Raw genomic sequence first — 14,446 nt, forward strand, 5'->3', positions numbered from 1 at the left:
CACCCCCCCGCCCCCCCCACACCTCCTACTTTCACATGGTGAGTCAACTCCGCGCGCGGCCAGTAGCCAGGAGAGGCTAAGGAGGACTAACAGCGCGAGGAAAGAGCAAAACCAAATGAAATGGACAACAAAATAAATGTAACAGGACTACGCAAATGGTAAAAAAAAATAAACAAACCTTAAGAAACAGAGGAAAAATAAATTATGCAATAAAGGGAATACAGCAGATCACTATTTGGGAGTCGCAGAAAGAAGTGTGAAATTACCGTCTATAACTCTGTTTTTCTAATATTTGTCTGTAGTTGTATAGAAATGGATTTTATACTTGACTCACTGCTGCAAGTGCATTCACTGTCTCATGCACAAGAACCGGTTTGCTGCGATCCTCCATGCCCTTTCCAGGCTGCTGTGAAGACAACCTTTGTTTGATGATGCCTCTTGCCTGGAGCTTTCACAACAAAGGCACAAAGAGGTGAAATGTTTCTGCATCAGACCAACTGAAAGTGTAATCAAGGAAGGCAAAAGGCTGAATCTCTGCTGAGAGCCCCTCCACCCTGCACAATCGAATCAGCATTCCAACAAGACCCCTACTATCTACCGAACAGCAGTGCTTCAGGAACTCTAAGCAGTATCTCTTTGCTAACAAACCCTTCGTTGAAATTCTGAAGGGAGTCCAGTCCAATAACAAATAGTAATGGACTAACCACTAACCGTGGGTTCCTGAGCAGTGTGCTGCCCTGCATAAAACGCTTTAACGGCTCGTTAGGTATAGTACTGTGGAGAAGTGTGGCTCAATGATTAGAGCGGCAGACTCTGATGCAGCGGTCTAGCCCGGGACCAGGTTTCAATTCCCCACCTCGGCGGGTCTTGGCCTCAAAAATTCCACGGACCTGATAATTCTCGCCTCGGTGCCTATTCCAATCATGGACTCCCACTCTGCAACTCTGGGCAATAGCTTGCTTAATCTCCACAATGGCCCCCACAACGCTAAGGATGCCTGGCCTCCACCTTGGGGGTGCCCAGGAGTGGACGCCTCACAGGGAAAGCCAGGATGGGTTTTCCAGCGGTATTCGTACAAGCGCCTTGAGACCCTTGTGGGTGAGTAGTGCGCTATACAAGTATCAATTTACATTTACATTTTTACTCCTGCTATATAAATGCAATTATAATTCGAATTACAATTATGCTACTTGAATAAAGTGAGAGAATTCTTTCATTTATACTCTTATCATACATGCCAACAGACCGATTCATGGGTGAGACTACCGATTTTTGAAGTCAAAAATTGCATTCTTTTAGCTGTCTCCCGCCTGAAATTGCATTCTCTACAATAGAAGTCAATGGGAAATTTTCATTCTCCCGATTTTTTATTTTAAATCTCCCACGTCCCTGTCCTAAAAGGTTGGCATGTATGCTCTTTACTCCTGCTCGGTACCTCCCCCCTTTCGTGTGGCAAAACCCAGCTGACGGCACATTTTGGAAACATTGCCACACCACGTACCCTGAGAATCCGCCCACACTTGTACAGGGCATAGGTCATCTAACGTGTTCCTGGGCGCAGCGAAATAAATTACCACAAGCTTCCTTCACATAACTCCTTTCTGAGTAGGTTGCCAACAGATCCCAGTAATAAAATAAGGCAATTCCTACCATGGCTGTTTAGGACAAATGTCAGTGTGCACCCTTTCCGAGATAGGCAAACAACTTATGATTCCAGAAAGCCTCTTCTTTGAGGGCATCTGACCACCATCGGGCCTACTTTTGAAAATCGTTCCAAGGTAAGGCCATGTCTCCATTCTTGGCTGAGTCACCTCCATTTTCTTCTAAATCGAGTTGACATGGGGTCATCGGTGAAGACAGTGCAAATGCGGTAGGCTGTGGTGTGGACCTCAAGAGATTCCTTGGACAAAGGAGGGGTGATAGGGTTTTCCTTTCCGTCAAGCCATTGGCCACTAGATTGTTACGTGGATTGTTCTTGTTGAGACCCACAGAATGGGCATAAGCATCAATTTAGGATCTTCTACTATTCTTATCAGCATTACAGAATCCTCCATTTGAACACCTGGAATTGGATGCTGTTTGTTTTTTGTCCATGAAAGTCTCGTTTAGCAGCCATTACAACTGCTAGACAGCTTGAATAAATAGTGCTATTAGTGTAGACATCCCTATTTACAAATTTTTGCTGATCATATTGTTTTGAGGTTTATGCCCCAGTTTCCTTCTAAAAGTCAAATGAGCGTCTCACTGGGAAGAAGAGCTTATCTTATGCTCTTTTTTTTTACTGAACCCAGCATCTGATTCAGACATATAATCCCACTTATTTGGCGTGGTGCAGGGTGTGTGGGTTTACTTGGACAGGGCAGCAAAATTGCGATTCTCCTATTAACATGACTAGAGAATCTAGATTTCATTAAAGACACAGAGGCTAACATTTGTTCTACATGGAACTATTGCTTTGTGACCTATGCGGCTGCTTGGGTCTGCATTAAAAGTTATATGCATAATGGTAGCCTCCGGTCTTGTAATGAAATTACAGGCCACATAGGTGAGCAGCTCTGTCCAGTTTCTCTCTCACTGCAAGACGGATGTGATCAAGGAGGCCAGGTGGCTTTCAGTACATGTGTCCTAGAAGTTGGTAATCAGGATATATTTTTCAGAATGTTCCTGGTGATTAAATCAAATGGTACAATGTTGCATTGTTGAATTTTACAGTAACTTATCGTTTCTTGATACCTTTGTAGGTTATTTTGTTTCTTTGGCTTGACTTACCGGTTTCTAAACTTGCCTGCGGGCAGCATCGCCCCACTGTGCCTGAGCAAGCAGCAGTCACATATCACCCACAACTGACAACCACCTCCTCTGTTTCCAGTTTGGCTGCATTGTCCCACCACAGCGCCCCACTCCAGACCGGCTATAAAATCTATGCCTCACTCTTGAATTTGTGAAATCTGTTTATTGGCATTTTTATATAAAAATTCAACAATACAAAAGACACTGCAGTACAATCATAATCACCCACAACTGACAACCACCTCCTCTGTTTCCAGTTTGGCTGCTTTGTCCCACCACAGCACCCCACTCCAGACCGGCTATAAAATCTATGCCGCACTCTTGAATTTGTGAAATCTGTTTATTGACATTTTTATATAAAAATTCAACAATACAAAAGACACTGCAGTACAATCAAAATCACCCACAACTGACAACCACCTCCTCTGTTTCCAGTTTGGCTGCTTTGTCCCACCACAGCGCCCCACTCCAGACCGGCTATAAAATCTATGCCGCACTCTTGAATTTGTGAAATCTGTTTATTGACATTTTTATATAAAAATTCAACAATACAAAAGACACTGCAGTACAATCAAAATCACCCACAACTGACAACCACCTCCTCTGTTTCCAGTTTGGCTGCTTTGTCCCACCACAGCACCCCACTCCAGACCGGCTATAAAATCTATGCAGCACTTTCGAAGGGAGGATATGTTTTGCAAGCTGGTAATTTTTGTTTGGCCAGCTCTTCATATTTTTAGATTGTTTCAAAACTTTCATGTGGGCTTCAGAAGCACTGTGCATGGAGGGGTTATGATGACCCACATCCAGTGCTTAATTTGAGCTTGTGTTTTCCAGTGCTCGGCACCAGCACTTAATTGTCGACCCCGGTGTTCGTGACAGTCTGCCATAATGTGGTGCTGTCTGGCTAATTTAGAGATGACCACAACGACAGTGAATTACTAAATCAATATGCTTAAATGGCTATTTCCTGCCGCCCGGGCCATTCTTATAGCTTTGGGGGCCCAGAATAGTATGAGTTGTCACACTTGTACGAGTGTGATGGTTAGTAGTTGTGTTTTTACTATCAATGGCAGCGATTGCAGGGGCAATGCGTGGTGCAAGCTACAGTGGCCTCCTGACGAGAGCCCTGGCACTTATCTTTTTACAAATTAAGCATTGCCCACATCTGATGGCCATACCCATGCCACTGAATAGGCCACCTTTGTGTTGTGCTGTGCCCTCCCACACACCTATGATAAAAGCTCAATAAATATACGAGTGGTAGCCGTGCAGCTTTGTGAACTACTTAGAATGTACTGGTTGAAAGGCCAATTGGTAATTGGGCGATGGAATGGACCAGAAATTCTCTGTCAAGGTTTAGCGGCAGATAAACAACACAAGAGAACAAAACACAAGCCACTAACCTTTAGGGGTCTAGCCAGCAGGGACCACGGAGTGAAGATAGTCTTCCCTATACCCGATAACACTGACCCTCTCCGGTGGAGGTACGCACCGGAGACAGGTAGTCCTCCAGGTAAAGGGAAGGGGAGTTAAGCCGGGAAGGTTGTTGTGAAGACACCCCTCAAGATCTGGTCTATGGCAACGGAGGACTTCAAGGCACAACAAGGTCTGTAAATGCAAGAACACAGGTTAGTAGTGCTCTGAGGATAAGGGATACAAGCAAACATACACAAGTTTAACCAAGGATTCACTTACGGTTGATTACCGCTTGATTTGTCCCCAAAGTCGGGAATTAACGAGGACTCGGATTCAAGCTGTAAACGGGTTCTGTTTTAGTCACAGTTAGCTACACCAACGGTGTAGAAAGGCGATTTTCCCCTTCGAGTAGTTCTAGTCACTATCGAAAAAGGATATCGTTCGGAAGAGATAGGTAAAGAGAGATATACCATACAAAACTCGTTGGCATCAATTTCCTACTCTCAGGCAGCACGGCCGTGCTAACTAATAAGGAGACCAGATCGTTACTTACGAAAATATCCAAAGTATCTCGGCATCCAAAGCGGGAAGGCAAGCGTCCGCGCACCCGTTGCTCTCGGCGTCCAAAGCGGGAAGGCAAGCGTCCGCGCACCCGTTGCTCTCGGCGTCCAAAGCGGGAAGGCAAGCGTCCGCGCATTCACAGTTCTACGAAGGCTAGGTCCATACACGATCAGGTAACCGGAAGGATTGACAAGCAACTTGGGTTTGTGACGGAAGTGTTTTTATACTCTCTCTGGGGGCGGAGATTGTTTCGTCTCGCCCTGGAGCTTTCTGGGAGATGTAGTGCTGCCGCGATATTTCCTTACTCGAGCCTTCCAGCTCGTCACGATCACGACAGAACCCCCTCTCGAGGATCGCCGACCCGGCGGTCGACCCGGTTTTCCTGGATACAGCTGATGAAATTGCGAAATCAAGTCAGGGCAGTGCAAATTCTGCTCTGGTTCCCATGTCCTCTCTTCTACCCCAAATCCTTTCCAGCTCACCAGATACTGCACTCTACCCCTATGGATCCGAGAATCCAACAACTCTTCCACCTCATACTCCTCCAGACCGTCTACCAGTACTGGGGCAGGATGGACGGGCAATCTTGTGTCCAGATGACAGGGTAGGAGTAGTGAGACGTGAAACACTGGATGTATCCTCCAGTTCTGGGGAATGGATAGTTTTAAGGCCACAGGGTTGATAACCTTCTCAACACTATAGGGACCTATATATCTAGGTTTGAGTTTGTTAATTCCCCGGAGGTGAATGTTTTTTGTGGAAAGCCATACCTTATCCCCCACTTTGTAGACAGGTTCAGGAGTGCGTTTCTTGTCGGCACACCGCTTCTGCGTCGCTTGAGCTTCAGCCAAGTGATGTTTAGCGTCAATTTGTATGGCCTGAAGATGGGCATGATGTTCCTGGATGCTGGGTAGATTGGTCGTAACAGGCCATTCGAAGGGGAGAATGTTCGGATGATACCCAAACAGACAGAAAAAGGGAGAACATCCCAGTGTAGTGTGGTCAGAGTTATTGTAGGTGAATTCAGCTAACCACAAGAGGGTAACCCAATCCGTTGAGTTCTGCAATGTAAAACAACGTAGGTATTGTTCGAGAGTGTGGTTGAGCCTCTCTGTCTTGCCATCTGTCTGAGGGTGATAACTCGTGGAGAGTCTTGCGTCTATGGCCAAGGAATCGCAAAGGGCTTTCCAAAAACGTGAAGTAAACTGGGACCCTCTGTCGGTGATGAATACTCTGGGGATACCATGCGCTCGGATGAGGTGTTGTAAGATAATCATGGCTAGTTCGGCTGATGTTGGCAGACCCTCCAGCGGTACAAAGTGTCCCATTTTAGTCAAGTGATCTACTATCACCAGTACCGTAGTTTTTCCCTGACATAAGGGCATCTCGACTATAAAATCCATCGAGACCGTATGCCAGGGTGCAGGAGGAATGGGAATGGAGCGTAACAGCCCCGAAGGTTTGTTGTGTTTTGCTTTTCCTTGCGTGCATACTGAACAGTTCCGTATGTATTTCTTAACATCGTTTCGTAAGGTCGGCCACCAAAATGAACGTTCTATGGTAGCTATAGTTTTATACACTCCCCAATGTCCCCCCAACACAGAGTCATGTGCCCAATTGAGCACCTGCATGTGCAACCCAGGGTCCGGCACATATAAGGCATGTCGGTAGTACAGGAGGTCGTCTTTTTGTGTTCTCATTTGAGGATCTTCCGTTAACCAAGCCTGGACATCGATCTCTGTTACTGCCACTCTGGTATCCTCGAGGAAATCACTGGATGTGAGCAAGGCGATGGTGTTGTCTGGGAAGAATTTCTCAGGAAGGATGGTTGTTGGTTCCTCAGGAATGTCTGAAAGGGGTTCTTGCGTGTCTTGATTCCTTGAGAGGGCATCGGCTTTTCCGTTTTGTGGGCCTGGCCGATATTTGATGACGAAATCATAATCTGAGAAGAATAGAGTCCATCTCAACTGCCTGGGAGTCAGCGCTTTAGCAGTCTTTAAGAACAGTAAGTTCCGATGGTCCGTGTAGATCTCGATGGTATGTCGTGCCCCCAGTAGGTAATGTCTCCATTCCTCACACCCTCTCTTAATCGCCAACAACTCTTTGTCAGTGATCGAATAGTTGATTTCGCTTGGACTGAGTTTTTTGGAGTAGAATGCTACTGGATGGATTTGTCCCGTTTCCGGGTGGCGTTGCGAAAGTACCCCTCCCAATGCGTACTGCGAAGCATCTGTTTCTAAGATGAAAGGAAGTTGTACATCAGGATGTCTCAAGATAGGGGCCTTGGTAAAGCTATCCTTTAGAATGCAGAAAGAGTGTTCTGCCTCCTCTCCCCACTTGAAGGGAACGTTTTTCTTTAATAGATGGGAAATGGGATGGATGATTTTAGAAAAGTCTTTGATGAAACGCCGGTAATAATTTGCAAAACCAAGGAAGCTTTGCACCGACTTCACGTCTTGAGGAGTTTTCCAACTTGTGATGGCTTCCACCTTTCCACTCTCCATCTGAAACCCATTAGCGTTTATCACATACCCCAAAAATGAGACTTCAGTGGCATGGAAGAGGCATTTTTCTAGTTTTGCGAACAACTGGTGTTGGTGTAGACGACTCAACACTTCTTTGACATGGTGTTCGTGTTCCTGGAGAGTACTGGAATATACCAGGATATCATCTATGTATACCATGCAGATGGTATCCAGTAGGCCCCTGAGCACCTCGTCCATAAAGAATTGGAAGGCCGCAGGAGCGTTGCATAACCCGAAGGGCATTACATTGTATTCAAATAGGCCGAACTTCGTGCGGAACGCGGTCTTCCATTCATCCCCCTTTTTCACCCTCACCAGATGGTAGGCCCCTCTCAGATCTAATTTGGTGAAGTAACGAGCTCCCTTTATTTGGTCCATCATGACAGGAATCAAAGGAAGGGGATATCTATTTTTCACTGTGATATTGTTCAGTGCTCTGTAGTCGATGCAGGGACGTAATTCTGCGCAGTCTTTCTTCGGGATGAAGAAGAGGGGAGACGAAGCAGGGGAAGTGGAATGACTGATGAATCCCGTAGCAAGATTCTCCTCAATGTAGTTCTGTAAATAGACGTTTTCATGTTCCGTCAGGGCATATACCCTGCTACAAGGAATAGAGGCTCCGGGGAGGAGTTCGATGCAACAATCATATACCCTGTGCGGGGGCAACCCGGTGGCCTTGTGTTTGTCGAACAGAGAACGATATTCGTTATATATTTCTGGGAGTTCTGTCGTACTGCAGAGAGGTGTTTCTGAGCAAGCCACAGCCAGGTGTCTAAGACTGGGTCGTTCTTCATGGTCTTCTTTCTCGACAGGGGTATAACAATGTTCCATGCAATAGGAGGAGTTTAAGGTGATGGTACGAGCTGACCAACACACTACTGGATCATGTAACGTAAGCCAGGGCATGCCTAGGATCACACGAAACTGAGGAGCGGCTATCAAATCGAATTGTATAAACTCCCTATGTTCTCCGTGCTGCATTCTCAAAGGGAGAGTATGTTTAACCACCGGCCCAGAAGACAAAATGGAGCCATCCACTGCTTTTACCTGTTCAGGTTCTGTCTTCTTTTCCCATGGTATCCCCAAGGAATCGGCGTAGTCAATATCCATGTAGTTTCCTGTGGCCCCGGAATCCAATAAGGCATCCATCCGAATGTAGTGATCTTGGGTAGTCCACAGAGAGATAGGCAAATTCATGTGTGCCACAGCAGGCATCATCGTATTGGCGAGTAAGTTGGAGATCCTTGTTGGTCGTTGGTCCATCCCAGAGATCTCAGTCGGGGTTGGACGTTCTAGTTTTCCGCCGTCTCACGGGATCCACTGGCTGCAGTAGTCTTTGGTCCCAGGGTTTTGTCCGTAAGTGGGGTCCGGGCTCGACATTCTCGTACAAAATGGCCCCCTTTCCCACAATACATACACAGCTTCATCTTTCTTCGTCGTTCTCTTTCTTCCGACGTTAGAGGACCTCGAATACCCCCAATCTGCATGGGTTCCACGTTATCGACGCTTTTGGTGTGATCTTCGGAGGGGAGCTTGAATCTCGGATACCATCCGCGTCCATCACCCCTGTTTCGATCTCCTTTCCTCTCCAGGAGCCGATGGTCCAATTGTACAGTGAGGTCGATGAGTTCTTCGCATGTAGCGGGTAATTGGACTACCTGTGACAGGACATCTTTCAGTTCGCTCCGAAGGCCCTGGTAGAACAACGAGGTCCTTTTTTCTTGCGGCCAGTCAGTTTCGGCTAAGAGTCGATTAAATGAGGTGATGTACGCCAGTAGATCTTGTGACCCTTGTCGCAACGTCAGGAGTTCTTTGTCTAACGACAACATATGAGTTTTGCGATCAAAAAGTTTCCTTAAGGCTGTACAAAAGTCTGGGAATCGATGTAGAACGGGATCGTTCTTTTCCATCAACGGAATAGTCCAGCTCGCCGCATTCCCTCCCATGTAAGACATCATAAATGCGGTCTTTGCGGCATCATCTTGAAACACGGCTGGTTTGCATAAGAAGTGGAGACGACACTGGTTTAAAAAGGTCTCAAACCTCTTAGGATCGCCGTAAAACCTCTCTGGGGCAGCCAAAGGTATTCCTGTATTCTGGATGATGTGCACTGTAGGATTGTGGTCTGTGGAGGATGAAGGTACGGCATGGGGATTAAAGAACCCCCCCCCTGAAGCTATCGGGGTTGATGGCTGGGATAGGGTTTGCCCAGGAGGAGGAAGCGTAGCTTCTCTAATATACGACCCACCCCCGGGATTTCTGCGGGACATACCAGCGACTTCTCTACGCATGGTATTCATGTCTTTTCTGAGCTCTTGATTTTCCACTCGGGAAGCATGTACTTCTTGTTGGAGTACACTAAATCCCTCGAGCAACGAGGTCAAGGCAGCATTAGTATCCATGGCCCAGGCTGGTCTTTTTCCTTGGGCTTGTCAATCTGTCAAGGTTTAGCGGCAGATAAACAACACAAGAGAACAAAACACAAGCCACTAACCTTTAGGGGTCTAGCCAGCAGGGACCACGGAGTGAAGATAGTCTTCCCTATACCCGATAACACTGACCCTCTCCGGTGGAGGTACGCACCGGAGACAGGTAGTCCTCCAGGTAAAGGGAAGGGGAGTTAAGCCGGGAAGGTTGTTGTGAAGACACCCCTCAAGATCTGGTCTATGGCAACGGAGGACTTCAAGGCACAACAAGGTCTGTAAATGCAAGAACACAGGTTAGTAGTGCTCTGAGGATAAGGGATACAAGCAAACATACACAAGTTTAACCAAGGATTCACTTACGGTTGATTACCGCTTGATTTGTCCCCAAAGTCGGGAATTAACGAGGACTCGGATTCAAGCTGTAAACGGGTTCTGTTTTAGTCACAGTTAGCTACACCAACGGTGTAGAAAGGCGATTTTCCCCTTCGAGTAGTTCTAGTCACTATCGAAAAAGGATATCGTTCGGAAGAGATAGGTAAAGAGAGATATACCATACAAAACTCGTTGGCATCAATTTCCTACTCTCAGGCAGCACGGCCGTGCTAACTAATAAGGAGACCAGATCGTTACTTACGAAAATATCCAAAGTATCTCGGCATCCAAAGCGGGAAGGCAAGCGTCCGCGCACCCGTTGCTCTCGGCGTCCAAAGCGGGAAGGCAAGCGTCCGCGCACCCGTTGCTCTCGGCGTCCAAAGCGGGAAGGCAAGCGTCCGCGCATTCACAGTTCTACGAAGGCTAGGTCCATACACGATCAGGTAACCGGAAGGATTGACAAGCAACTTGGGTTTGTGACGGAAGTGTTTTTATACTCTCTCTGGGGGCGGAGATTGTTTCGTCTCGCCCTGGAGCTTTCTGGGAGATGTAGTGCTGCCGCGATATTTCCTTACTCGAGCCTTCCAGCTCGTCACGATCACGACATTCTGTCACCTTTCTAAATGTTGACTTTGTTTAATCCCTCAATACCTCAAACACTGTATTTTAAATTAAGTGTAATAAGGACTATGGGGGAAATTAAGGTCATGGATGAAAACTGTGTAAAATGGAACTTACTCTGCTGGGATCAGTGAGGTACACAACACGTTAACATTGGACACTTCTATAATTCCTGCAACTGAGCATGAAGCAAATTATTTAAGAATATGTGTAATCTCCATTGAATGCAGTTGTGGTAAATGGAAGGCAACTGAATGTGTCTAATGTGATGAATACTCTAGAAACAAGTGTGAGCAAGATGTGTGGGCTTACAGATTGGAAACTCAATCGCAAATGTTGGGAAATTGTATGATTGTTGAAATATTTCTTAAGATAAACACCCCTGTTCGAATAAGGGGAGTGTCACACATGTTTCTGTAGAGTAGGAAGTGTTCCCTTATTGGAGTGTCTTAAATAAAAAGAATCACATTTACATTATATAATATAATACAATTATGTTGTTTTAAAAATATTTTTCTACAGTCATAAATCTCTGAAGTGATCAAGAATAATACTCAGTGTGACATATTATTAGGACGCAAGAATAAAGAACTAGGTCTAACTTTGATATTTGCACCAAACTATAATAAATCAAGACTGGGATTATATACAGGGGGTAGAGAATATGTCTCTTATCCTGAGTTCAGAGTTTGCTGTAACATACCCCTTTGTAGTAAGACCCTATCTCCATTATTTAGGCCTCGGTCTCTGCAATACTGTCTCCTGGCAACTAAACGTTGCCTTGACTGGTCAGGCCTCGCTTCTCGCCACTACTATCTCCGAACATTTAAACTTTTCTTTAGCTGGGTGGACCTGACATCTTTCCAATACCATATTCAGATATCTGACTTTTCTTTCTAATTGTTAGGCCTCTCTTCTCTCCAATATTATCTTTTCCTTTCCCGGGTACGCTTCAGTTCTCTTCAATGCAATCTCCAGACATAATTGCACAGTGTTTTTCAGGATAACGGCGTGAAACAGCACACAGGCTGTGTGTTATCTTGCTGCTGAGTGGGGCACTGTTAGCTCAGCTCTCAGGCCAAGCCTTTAGGTGAGAAAATATTTATTTTACCATCGTGCAGCTGTGGCTTTCACAAGAAAGCCTTCTATGCCGATTAATCGCCGCTGTCTGGCAGACCCGCCCTTACAGTGTCCATGTCACGAGAGTGGGCCTGCTGAGAAGAAGGAATACCACGGGGGAGAGAGAGAGAGACAGAGGGTTGGGGGGAGTGAGGAAGGGAGAGAAAGAGAGCGCGAGACACAGAGAAAGGGACTTAGAGAGAGAGACAGAGAGAGAATCAGAGAGAGAGCGAGAGACAGAGAGCGAAAGAGAGAGCGTGAGACAGAGAAAGGGACTTAGAGAGAGAGAGAGAGAGAGAGAGAGAGAGAGAGAGAGAGCGAGAGAGACAGAGAGCGAGAGAGAGAGCGTAAGACAGAGAAAGAGACTTGGAGAGAGAGAGCGAGAGAGACAGCGAGAGAGAGAGAGCGAGAGAGACAGAGAGAGAGGGGGGTGGAGGGAGGAACGGGGAGAGAGAGAGAGCGCGAGACACAGAGAAAGGGACAGAGAGAGAGAGAGAGACAGAAAGAGAGAGAGAGACAGAGAGAGAAAGAGCGAGAGAGACAGAGAGAGAGAGACAGAGAGAGAGAGAGAAAGAGCGAGAGAGACAGAGAGAGAAAGAGCGAGAGAGACAGAGAGAGAGAGAGAGAGGCAGAGAGAGAGAGACATAGAGAGAGAGAGCAAGAGACAGAGCGAGAGACACAGAGAGAGAGATAGATAGAGAGAGAGAGAGAGATAGACAGAGAGAGAGAGCGAGAGAGATAGAGAGTGAGAGAGATAGAGGGGTGGGGGAGGGAGGAACGGAGAGAGAGAGCGCGAGACACGGAGAAAGGGACTTAGAGAGAGAGAGACAGAGAGCGAAAGAGACAGAGACACAGAGAAAGACAGAGAGAGAGAGACAGAGAGAGCGCGAGACACAGAGAAAGGGACTGAGAGAGAGAGAGAGAGACAGAGAGAGAGAGAGAGAGAGAGGGGGGGGGGGAGCGAGCGAGCTTGGAACAGGAGTTTGAGTGCGGCAGAGAAATAGCGCAGAGGCAAGCGCGAGGAGGGATGTTTAATGATTCACTCATGTTTGTTTCTGTATTCGACAAAATGGAGAGCCTGCGAGGGGCTGATCACGTAAACTTCCCGTGAAGAAACCTTCGTACTGATCTCTGCACCGAGCAGCAAACGTGCTTGACGATGATTCAAACGAAATAAGGCAGATTAATGTTTCCCAGGAACAAATGTTCCAGCGGCCTGTCCGTCCTTTCTCCAGGACACTGTGTAACGCCCTCACTTAACAACCCGGTTCTATAATATTTTTAGTGGCTGTCGCTGTAAATAGCTGGCGACGTCCTTAGATCATTCCATAATACAGCTAGAAATAAATCTTAATAATTATTAACCTGGGTTTGTTTCTCACCTCACTCACCTCACCCTCACGTGGAAGGCGTCACACACCTTGGAGGGAGTCACCATTCTCCTCCCAAAGAGCCAAATGAATCTCAGACCTTGCTCACCCTCCTAAACAAGCAGTGGCAACGGTAATAGTTCTTTTGTTGGCTGCCAAGCACATGTCAATGTCGACTGTCGATGCATATTTTGTCATGGTTTTTGCAAAACTTTACTGTTGCACAAGATTGCCTAAAAGCAAAATCAACCGCACATTGGCATACTAGTCTCTGGCACTGAAGGGAACTACTTTGTGCGTGTCAAGGGCAACATATCCTCATGCACTGCGCACTGCAAAGTTGGCCAATGACTGAAGTGGGCTGACCCACAGTTTCACGCTGTATGCTGTAGTGGGTGGAAGAAACTGTGAATGACACAACAGGCCAATGAACGAAGAGGGATGGGTGAAAGACCTTGTAAGGAAGCATAATATGCATACAGTTTTAATAACAACAAAAGGTCTTGGCTAACACCAGACCTAAAAAGGTCCACCTCTGTTAGTGCTGTGCTTTGATCTACCGGCAGCCTGGCAGAACATTGTATACCAGTAATTTGCTCGATCTGCATTTTAGTAAACGTGGGACACAACAATACATCAGCTCAGGTTTCCAAATATATTGACTAAACAGAAATATTTTTTTTAGTGTGCACTTACAAAATTGGGTGTGCCACTAACAGTTGTTTTCAGAGTTGGAGCGCCCGAGGATTCCTTAGCTTGTCCAGCTCTGAAACACTGGGGGCTTTTCTTGTGTCCCTTGTGGTCAGTCAAATCCTGTCGTCCATTGATGTTAATGGGATCACCTTCCAGAAACGTTTAAATCAACTCTATTATCTTTGCAGATTGAGACTAATGGCTTAGTGTTGTACTTCGTGGTTTTCATGACAGATTTCTGGCATGAGCCACTTTTGTGGCCACTTTAAAACAAAGAAGAGCAATAATACCTGTGGCTGAAACAATCAGTAGCATTATTTTCCTCTCTCGCCTTGTTTTCCTCTTTCTGTCTTTCTTTCTCTCTCTCTCATATTTTTTTTACAAGATCATTTTTATTGGCATTTTCTTAGATTAAGTACATCACATCAGTATCGGTGACATTAATACAAAAAAAAGAAGTATTCCATAAATTTTACAGCTGAACATGAAACTGGATGGCATCGGGTCGTATGGCCCCCTGTACAGTCCCAGCAATTGGTGAGGTTGCTGT

At 46.2% G+C, this 14,446-nt stretch overlaps 1 protein-coding gene across 1 annotated transcript in view; it reads left to right on the forward strand.

Moving 5' to 3' along the window:
• Positions 1-14,446, forward strand: part of ACSS2 (acyl-CoA synthetase short chain family member 2) — a 225,828-nt gene that overhangs the window by 67,855 nt on the left and 143,527 nt on the right. The gene's annotated exons all lie outside the window — the stretch shown is intronic.

This window comes from Lissotriton vulgaris, chromosome 4_1 (genome assembly GCF_964263255.1).
Source record: "Lissotriton vulgaris chromosome 4_1, aLisVul1.2, whole genome shotgun sequence".
Classification (NCBI taxonomy): domain Eukaryota; kingdom Metazoa; phylum Chordata; class Amphibia; order Caudata; family Salamandridae; genus Lissotriton; species Lissotriton vulgaris.